The following is a 9,624-nucleotide window of genomic DNA, read 5'->3' on the forward strand; positions in this document are numbered from 1 at the left end:
CGTGAGCAGGCTTTGGACTGCAGGGTCTGCACCTCAGCTGCTGTGGGATACAGTGACCTGCTGGTTTCCCTCGCAAGGGAGCGGCCATCAGTCAGAAGGCAACAAAGAAGCGTCAGGGCCTGAGCTCACTAAGCTAGGCAGCTGTGGAGGGACCATGTCAGGGGAAGGCCATTGCATGCGTAAAAGCACAGAGAAGGAAGGACGGCAAGAAGGATGTCGGGAATGCATTAATTAGTTCGGTTTCAGGCTTAGGTGAAAGTCAGCTGTGGGCAATGGTTTGGGAGCCCAAAAGTAGAGGTCCCACTGAGATTTGAACTCAGATCGCTGGATTCAGAGTCCAGAGTGCTCACCTTTACACCATGGGACCAGCTGCACACCTGCTCTATGCCCTCTCAGCAACAGAACGGACAGACAAGAGGCTTCAGCAGAACACTGAGCTGGCAGGAAGAAACAACACACCTTCTCATCGGTCCCGCAACATGCAATGGCTGCCTCTGATGGCACTCAAGAGAACACTCTCCTGAGGTTCACTCTTAATCCTGGAAGCCAATCAGCAAAGCCCACCACTCTCATGCCTCAGAGTTCTTTCCTATGCCTTGGCTACTGACACGACTGCATGCAGATGCGTAACCTCGTTCCACAGCAACATAATATACCAGCAGACAGCAAAAAGAAAGCAAGGTCTCACACCAAAGGAGCATAAGCCTGTATCCAGGTGATCACAGTTCTCTGATGTCTGTTATGGTCAGGATTCACTTCTAAAGCTTTTTGGGTAAGCTCACCTCTGTATGCCTTACAGGTGGGGGCTCTCGTTTTGCTATGCGAGGCCTGTTACTGCTTCCCTGAATGCTGCAACTGGTGCTGCCTGCACATGCCCATGCTTGTGTGGGAGTTTTTGTGCACCCGTTGTGGTGTCAGCGTAGCTAGCACAAGCCCCTTTCCCCCTGAACAGCTGGTCTTCCCAGGCAGAGCTGAGTGCTGTGCTGCAAGTGCTGCTCCGCAGCATTTTTGGAGTACTGCTGGGCAAGGGAGGGACAAACGTGAGCGGGACGGAGCAGGTGGAAGTGGACAGCCCCAGCCACAATGAATGATTGCCACTACGCTCCAGCTCTCAGGGAGCAGCAAGGGCAGGCAGAGGCAGGGAGCCAGAGAAAACTCTCTGACCTGATCCTGCAGCCCTGCCCAGCTCTGTAGGAGGTGGGGCCTCCAAGGCTCCCAGGGCAGCACCGGTTTACCTGCCGTGGGTGGAGACCAGCCTCAGGTCCTGGCAGCAGGCCCAGGAAGGTGTGGGCTAAGCTGAGCTGGTAGAGCCTGTTGGGAGGACAAGACAAGAGCTGGCTCTGCTGAGACCTGCCAGCAGCTTCCCTGGGCCATCCACACACCCTGGCTCCATACATGAGCCAGGCACATGAGACAAATGAAAACTAGGACAAGCTGGGTAGGATTTGCAGGAGGGGGAAAGCATATGTGCATCTCCTTTTACTGCTCTGCTCTCTTCAGTGGCACAACTGCAGGGAATGAACCATGTACCAGCACGGGTCACCACATAGCCTCTCTCTCCTCACTATCTCAAGAGGGTCACTCAGGTATTCCTTCTCCTTTACAAGCTTCACCCAATACAGTCAAGTACCCACATTCTCCACAGGAACTTTATTGCTCAGGCTGGTAGACACGGGACTGAAAGAAGGCACCGAGGAGCCCCCTCCTTCTTTACAGCATACTGGTACGTACACTGGACAGAATAAAATAGTCGTCAGATTCCATCATCACCACATGTCATTTTGCACTTCTGTCCCAGAGGAGGAGAATAGAGGATGGGCACAACCTCCATCATTCTGTGTGCAAGGATGGGAACAGGTCAGCCAGCAAAGCCCCAGCGCCTCAGGGAAGATCCATGGGGACCCAGTGCTGTCAGATGTCCTCCTTTAAGCGTTAACAGTGAAGACCATCTGTTCACAAGTTGGTGCTTTCTGCAGCCCTCACTGAAGTTATGCTTAAAACAGACTCGAGGGTTGAGAGAAGAACATCCATCACTGACGACTGTTATGAGAAGAACAGACCTAGATTAATGTAATCTGTTGCCTATTATTAAAGGCAGGCTAACGTATCCAGAAATGAAAGGAAACAAAAAACAACATCCTTCTTCTCCCACCTGTCCTCTTCTTCATCATCCCACAATGCGCTGCAGAGGAACGGGGTATGTGGAGGTCAGATCTGTCTGTAATGCAATCCTCAGTTGGCAACTGTTCAAGATCTGCTCCAGGATGTGTCCATACAACAGGGTGTTCTCCTTTAGGAAATGAATGCAGCAGAAAGTGTGTCCCGTGGGTGGCAGCTCCTGCAGGGTCCAGTGCTCATCCACGAGCTTCTCTCTCCAAGGGCTGCAGTTCTGGCCCAGAGTCTGCTCCCGTCCGGGCTCTGCACGGCCTGCAGCCTCCTTCAGTCCAGATCCATCTGCTCCACCGTCATCTCCTCCCTGGCCATTACAGCGCTAAACAAAGACTTAATGGGCTGCTTGAGGACCACAAGAATTTCACAAAGACAGCACAAAGCAAGTTTCCAAAGAAGTTTAGGAATCTGCATGCCTGCATTATCAAACTGCGGTTTCAACAAGGCCACACACTGAGCAGTGTGCCCTCACTTTGGACTAGCCATGCGTGTAACTCTTTCTTAAACTAGCAATGGACCTCCTGAGGTGCCTTGCACTCAGGCTCCCTCCATGAAGCTGCAGTTCTCACAAACAGTACCGTTTGTGACCCGCCTCTGCAGCGTGGGCTGCACACACGCCTCTTGCCCACTGCCACTGGAGCTCAGTCACTCCACAGCACTCGGATACATCTCTAGCCATTCCCCCTTCACTCTCCAGACTCTTCAAGACACGCACAGCCTTCCAACAGCCTTTTGTGATGCAAACCCCTCACTTGCCAGCCTGCTGGGCCCAAAGCGGCACAGAAGGAAGCATTCTGGTTCCCCGTGAACAGGCCACCTGACACCCATGCAGGCCAAGTTTTGTCTTTTCATTTCCCCCGGGCTCTGGAGTCAATGGAAGGGATTCTGGGGTAGATTACATGTGTACCTTGAGTCCCACATCCCACAAGATGCTGACATGTGCAGAGCCCTTACTTGCTGAGAGCTCCTTTGGTTGCTCCCATGAAGGATTGTCATGAACGTCCAAGATGCATCACAAGAGCTCTACCTTTGGGCTGTAAACACTTCCTCTGTCTGGTCTGATGTACCTGGAGTAGCTGCCGTGGCCTGTCCAGCTCTTCAGGATGCAAGCGAGGCAAGATGACCTCCTCCTGCCAACTCCGTCCTCTTTTTTAGGCACTGGAAGACTGCTCTTTCATCCCCACTGATAGAAAGTTTTGCCTTGCAGCTAAGAAAACCCCGGTCTCTCAGACTCTGCATCACGATGTCACACTATGCGCAAAGGGCCAGAGCACCAGGCCTCTCATCATCCCAGGGAACGCACACTAAACACGCTCCACATGATCTTCACCTTTCCTTGCTTCTCCAGTTTGGCTTTCTTCCCCATTTCTGACACTGGCTCGCATTTACTTCTCCGCAGTCATCAAGTAGTGCTGTCAGGAAGAGGGGACGCACACAGGCCTGGACCGGGCAGTGCCAAGCAGCTGTTCCCGGTGATCCAGCAGAGAAACCTCACCAAGGTGAGCTTTCATCATACACTGGGTTGGAGTGCATCATACCCAAAAGTCCTCCTCTCCAAGCCAAGCCAAGTGACATAGGATCTGCACCAGTCACAACAAGGCAGTGCTTTCGAAGGAAGCGGCAATAGACATTCCACTTGTTTCAGGAATGCTTCAAAGCCCTTCAGTAATGTCCATGATGAGGAAAGGGGCACTTGGGAGGCCTGCTATTCCGGGCATGCCTGAGGCCAGGACACCTCTTCCACTGCTTTCCACAGCCGCGTGACTCATGTGTGCCTGCGGTTCAGGGTTTTTCCCAACTCTTCCCCATCATGATGACAGGCAGGTGCTCTGGGAGGCTGATGCTATGTCACTTTGAACTTGGAAATGCATGGAGTGGACTCCCAGCCCTGAGCCTCTCTTCAAAAGGAGGCCATGCAGGACTGTGGTCAATGAGAGTAATGCGTCGCAGAGCAAAGGCAGGTTAATTTGAGTATGGGTCAGTTTTAGGGAAGGACGTCGGCATTACTTTGATCTCACTCCCACAGCCAGATTTGGTGAGTGCCAACAGCTTTTCCACTACCCAGACTGAGATCAGTTCCTGCTTGGAGTAAGTGGGACAACATGGGCAAGTCACCAAGGAAGATGGCTGTGGACATTCTTCCTCTCAAGAGCCCCATGAAAGAGAAGAGCATGACTCTCCCCTCTACTCGCCATCACACTGAATATGACCACATGGCCCACCGTCGTTACAAAGAGATACAAGAATGATGAGTGTACAAACTCTGCCTGTCCTCTGCCTGCAAGAGGCAAGAAACCTTTGGAACACCACGGAACATGGATGGCTACAGACATCCTAGTTGCAACCCACTCGAAAGAGAAGAACCTCACCCTTCAAGTTACCCTTCTTTGTTTTCACTACCTCCACACCCTCTTTTCGCAACCCGGCCCAGCGCCTCACCACCCTCAGAGTAAAACACTTGTTTCTAACATCAAACTTAAATCTCCCCGCTTTTGGTTTAAAGTTATTCGCCCTTCCATTTTCACTATCAGACTCAGCTGAGTGTCATCGGCATACTTACTCAGGGCACGCTCAATTCTACTGTCTACGTTGCTGATCGAGTTGTCAAAGAGCACGAGCATTTGCATGATGAGTGTAGGAAACGTACTGGTAGTCCTCAGTGCAGCTTACAGGGGCATTTCCTCTACCTCCAAACATTATTTCCATGCCGTTGAGCTTGAAAACATCCATGGGCACGTGGGTCTTATTTCTCCTTTGGGACTGTACGATCTCCATGTTCTGTCTGAACATATCGCACCACCTCCTGCATGTCTCTGATTGCCCACAAGGAGAAATGTCTCATAGCCTTACTTTCAGATTGCCTGCACGCAGACCGTTTCAGAGGTGAATTCTCACACACTTCATCACTGAATTCCACTGCGGCCGGTGGCGGAGCACATCTGCTTGGAAAAAGCATGAGGACATCATCAAGCTCCCAAGGAATGATGCTAAAGAGTTGACAGGAAACATGTGGCAGTGGTATAGACATCCCAGCCAGCAACCTCTACAGAGAAGAGTGTCTCGCTCCCAGTTCTACTCTCCCTTATTATGAATCTGCCTTCATTGCCATTACTTTGGCATATAGCAAAGTAACAGGCAGTGTAGTTTCCGTAAGCGCATGTTGAGTTTAAGCAGTATCTTTGTGGTCTTCACTGCCTCTGCCGCATCCCTGTTCATCTGGGCCTCTTTTCCCATCTGCAATCATGCCATCCTGATGTTTTGATGGAACTTACACCACCGTCTACAGCACATCTCTGATGACGCACAGGGAGAAATGTCTCACAGATTTAGCCTGAGAGCTGGCACTGGAAGCACTTGAGAGCTAACCACTGGTGTCCTCATGGCTGACGTTCACTGTGACTGGTGGCCATGCTCACCAGGAACGGAGTAATGCTACAAATGACATTTCTATGACGGAAATCCAATTGAAACCCTGGAAACCTAAATGGAGAATTCCAACTCAAGTAATTGGCCTTCGGACACAGGAATACAGATGAACTATTCTGATGGTTTGTGCAGTATGAATCTGCAGCAAAACATTTTAGATGAAAGAAGCGAGGTATTAATTACTAGCAAGGTCTTTGCAGTCACCAACCGCTAGCTGTTTTGATGCTTCGTGACCATGGAATGTTTCTGTCCTCACGCGCCTCAGGAACACAGCATAAAAGCCCATGCTGCAGCAGGCTCAGCATCATCTTTGCTTCCCTCCTTTTTCCTCCAGAACGAGGTAAGCCTCCCTTCACTCAGACTCTCCCTGTGGGCTTGACTGCTGTCATGCTAGCTCCTCAGTTTGGTACTGGTATAGGCTGCCTCAGTATGGCATGGCAATCCAAATGTTTCAGGACTGTGGACTCTTTTCCTGAGGAAGAGTGGCGGATGTGTAGAGGTGGGAAGAAGTGGGATCTTTCAATGAAGGTCACATTAAGGGGGCCAGCTGCAAGGATGTATGAGTATTCCAGAGTCATTGCCTGCAGCAGGTGGCACTGAGCAAATAGCCAAGTGCATCCTGGGCTATCTTCGTTGCCTTGATTTTCATTTTTTTCAGAGGGGGTATGATCAGTCTTTCCTCTCTTGACTATCCTTTCCAAAAACTGGGTGAGACATCATGTGTGGTGTAACTTAGAGGACACAGTGAGGATGGCAGGAGGAGTGAGGGATATTGTGCTTTTTTTTTTTAACTGGAGATCGCTGTGACATCTTTTCATCTCAGCCTCCTTGTACTGTAACAATCACAGCAATATTTTCTAGGCTACTGCACCACGAAACACAGCAGCTTGTCCTGGTGCAACAAGCACCCCAAGTAAATCACAGATTTGCTGCCAGTCTTTCCAATGGAGCCCGCACGTGAAATGGCACAGCTATTATCTGTGTTAGCACAATCTGCTGCGCTCTCTTTCAGAGCATGGAACTGAAAAGAGAGCCGGAGTGAAGCAAGGGCTGTGGGTGAGAGAGCAGCAGAAAACAAAGACTGACTGATTTTTGGGGCCGTGTTCCCTCCCTGCTCTGTGTTTCAGCTTTGCCTCCCTCAGCGAGAGATGTCGTGCTGCAGACCCTGCGTCCCGTCCCCCTGCGGTGCCTCTGGCCCAACCCCACTGGCAAGCAGCTGCAGTGAGCCATGTGTCGCCCGCTGCGCTGACTCGACTGTGGCCATCCAGGCCTCCCCCGTGGTGGTGACCCTGCCGGGCCCCATCCTCACCTCCTTCCCTCAGAGCACAGCCGTGGGATCCTCTCTGTCAGCTGCTGTTGGCAGCTCCCTCAGCTCCGCGGGCGTTCCCATCTCTTCTGGGGGCTCTCTTGGCCTGGGGGGCTCCGGGCTGTGTCTGCCTCGCCCGCCCACCACTTTCATCTGCTGAAGCCAATGGATCATCCCATTTGGAGAACGCATCCCAGATATGGATGTGTCATTCTCTTTATCTCCGCTTAGACTGAAAATATTTTCTTCCTCTCTGTACGGCGCCACTTTATGTTTTCGTTCTCATTAAAGACTTTATGCTGCATATCTTGGGACTCGTGATTTGTTTTCCTCTTGCAACATTTTGGCAACTGCTCTGCAACAGAAGCCATCCTGAGCTTCTCTCTTTTCTTTGGAAACAGAGGAGGGAGAACATTCCTTGTCCTGTGGCCACAAGGCCATCCCCAGGCAAAATAAGAAGAGGTCCCGCAGAGAACACTGCCAAGAGCAATCGTTCTGCGATTCAGAGACTCTTATAAAAGGAGACGTTGGGAGAGCAGGGATTCATTTGCACAGAGAAGAAAAAGCTCAAGGCGAATCTTATCCATGTGTTCATTCCTTCATGTAGCTTCCCTTTACATGCTGCCTGGCCACTATCAGGTCTCCCTGGAGCCTTCTCCTCTCTGGGCTGTACAGCCCCAGCTCTCTCAGCCTCTCCTCATACGGAGGTGCTCCATCCCTTTAATCACTTCTGTGACCCTCCTCTGGAAGAGCTCCAACAGCTCCACATCTCTCCTGTGCTGAGGACTCCCCATCTGGACGCAGCACTCCAAGTGAGGTCTGACAGCACAGCACCCAGCAGAGCGGCAGGATCTTCTCCGTTTCCCTGCTGGCCACACTGCTTGGACCAGGATATTGGCTTCCTGGTCTGCAAGGGTACATTGCTGGCTCATGTCCAGCTGCAGCCACACACCAGTATGCCCAAGTCCTTTTGGTTAGGGCTGCTTTCAATCCTTTCATCCTTCAGCTTGTGTTAGTAGGAGGGGTTTCCTCGATCCAGGTGCAAGTCCTTGCATGTGGCTTTGTTGGACGTCATGAGGTTCTCCTGGACCTCAGGACACAAACCTGATCTTCTTTCACAACCGGAGAAATGCTTCCAATTTGCCTCCCAATCCCCTCTTTCTCAACCACTCTGACTAAATGCTGCTGATTGCAGCAAATGAGGGTGCCTCACATCCTACTTTGCATGAACACTGCTACATACGTGGCCAGAAATATTCAGAATGTTTCCAGAATGCTAAGGCCTTGGCACAGTATGGCACTGGCTATGTTCACACAGGGATGCTGAGACTTGCAATCCTGATAATGTGATAATGGTTGTGCAAAAGAGTATGTCAAACCCAGTTACACTGTGTTGCAGGATCTGTTGCCAAGCACGAGTTCTACTGAGGAAATAATACTGTGCTCTGCAGATAGAGCGTGATACAAGTATCAGCATCCCTTCCAAAGAAGAAGAAACAGTTGCTTTGACCAGCCAGCATGGAGAGATGGAAAGTGTGGAGGAGGATGGAGAGAACGTTCTATTCACTCGAGGCAGGGTGAATTCAGATCAGACAGACAGGTCTCTGGGCCTTTGACCCAGAGGACAGACCTCCCCCAACTGTCCTCAGCATCACCCTCACGTGGGTGTCCTGGGAAAGAAACCCCGCAGCACTGGGGCTCTGAGGAGGGGAATGGATGTTTTGATGTCCCAGGGCAGCTGGTACTCAACTGCAGGGCGAGAAAGATGGCCTCCTGGGGAGCAGGAGGAGCTGCGCAGGTGCAGCAGGGCACAATTTAGATGCCAGCAGAAGAAAAGCTGGTGTGCGTTGGCCGGGAATCGAACCCGGGTCAACTGCTTGGAAGGCAGCTATGCTCACCACTATACCACCAACGCAGCTGCCTGCAACCTTCCTCATGCTCCTCCAGCTCACAGACTCCACATCCTCCTCCTTCCAGCCCTCTGCATGTGCACTTCCTCCGTCTGCTGCAACTTCTCTCTCATTCTGCCTTTCCAACAGGTATTGTACAAATTCCACCCTACTGGGAAGCTACAGCACCAAAGAAGCACAACACAAGTATGACATGGAGCAAACAGGGAAGTGCTTTCCCTTCCCTCTCAACAATGGGGGCAATCTGTTCACAGGATTTCTCTAGGACCTTTACTCCTCAATGGCCCTTTCTCACAGAATCACAGAATCAGTGGGGCTGCAAGGCATCTCTGGAGATCTCCACGTCTAAGCACCCAATTACAGCAACTTCCCTAGAGTAGGCTGTGCAGGAAAGCATCCAGATGGGTTTTAAAAATCTCCAGAGAAGCAGACGGCACAGCCTCTCCCAGCAGCGTGTTCCAGGTGCTCTGTCATTGTCAGAGTAATGAAGTTCTTTCCCATGTTCAATTGGAAATTCCGGTCTTCCACCGCCCCCAGTCATTTCTGTAGAACTCTGTGGATTCTCTCTGGTAGTCCCCCATCTTTCTTAAGTGGGACGCACAGAACTGCATGCCAGATGTGGCCTCACCAGAGCAGAGCAGATGGGGAAGACAACTTCCTTCGACCTGCTCACCATCCCCCCTTTAATGTGCCCTCTCGTCAGCATGCCCAAACTTTGCTAAAAGCCAGCGTAGCATTCTGGTGTGTCAGCCATTCCTCCCAGCTTTGTGTCATCAGCAAACTTGATGAGGATGCAATCTATCCTTCCTCCAG

At 51.3% G+C, this 9,624-nt stretch overlaps 2 non-coding genes across 2 annotated transcripts; both read right to left on the reverse strand.

Annotated features, from left to right (window-relative positions):
* Window positions 1–295: 295 nt before the first annotated feature.
* TRNAQ-CUG (transfer RNA glutamine (anticodon CUG)) lies at window positions 296–367 on the reverse strand. Its single transcript has one exon. It is a non-coding gene; the product is annotated as a tRNA-Gln (tRNA).
* An 8,377-nt stretch (window positions 368–8,744) lies between these two features.
* TRNAG-UCC (transfer RNA glycine (anticodon UCC)) lies at window positions 8,745–8,816 on the reverse strand. Its single transcript has one exon. It is a non-coding gene; the product is annotated as a tRNA-Gly (tRNA).
* Between the last annotated feature and the right edge of the window lie 808 nt (window positions 8,817–9,624).

Source organism: Phasianus colchicus, chromosome 12 (assembly GCF_987193195.1).
Source record: "Phasianus colchicus chromosome 12, bPhaCol1.hap1.1, whole genome shotgun sequence".
Taxonomy (NCBI): domain Eukaryota; kingdom Metazoa; phylum Chordata; class Aves; order Galliformes; family Phasianidae; genus Phasianus; species Phasianus colchicus.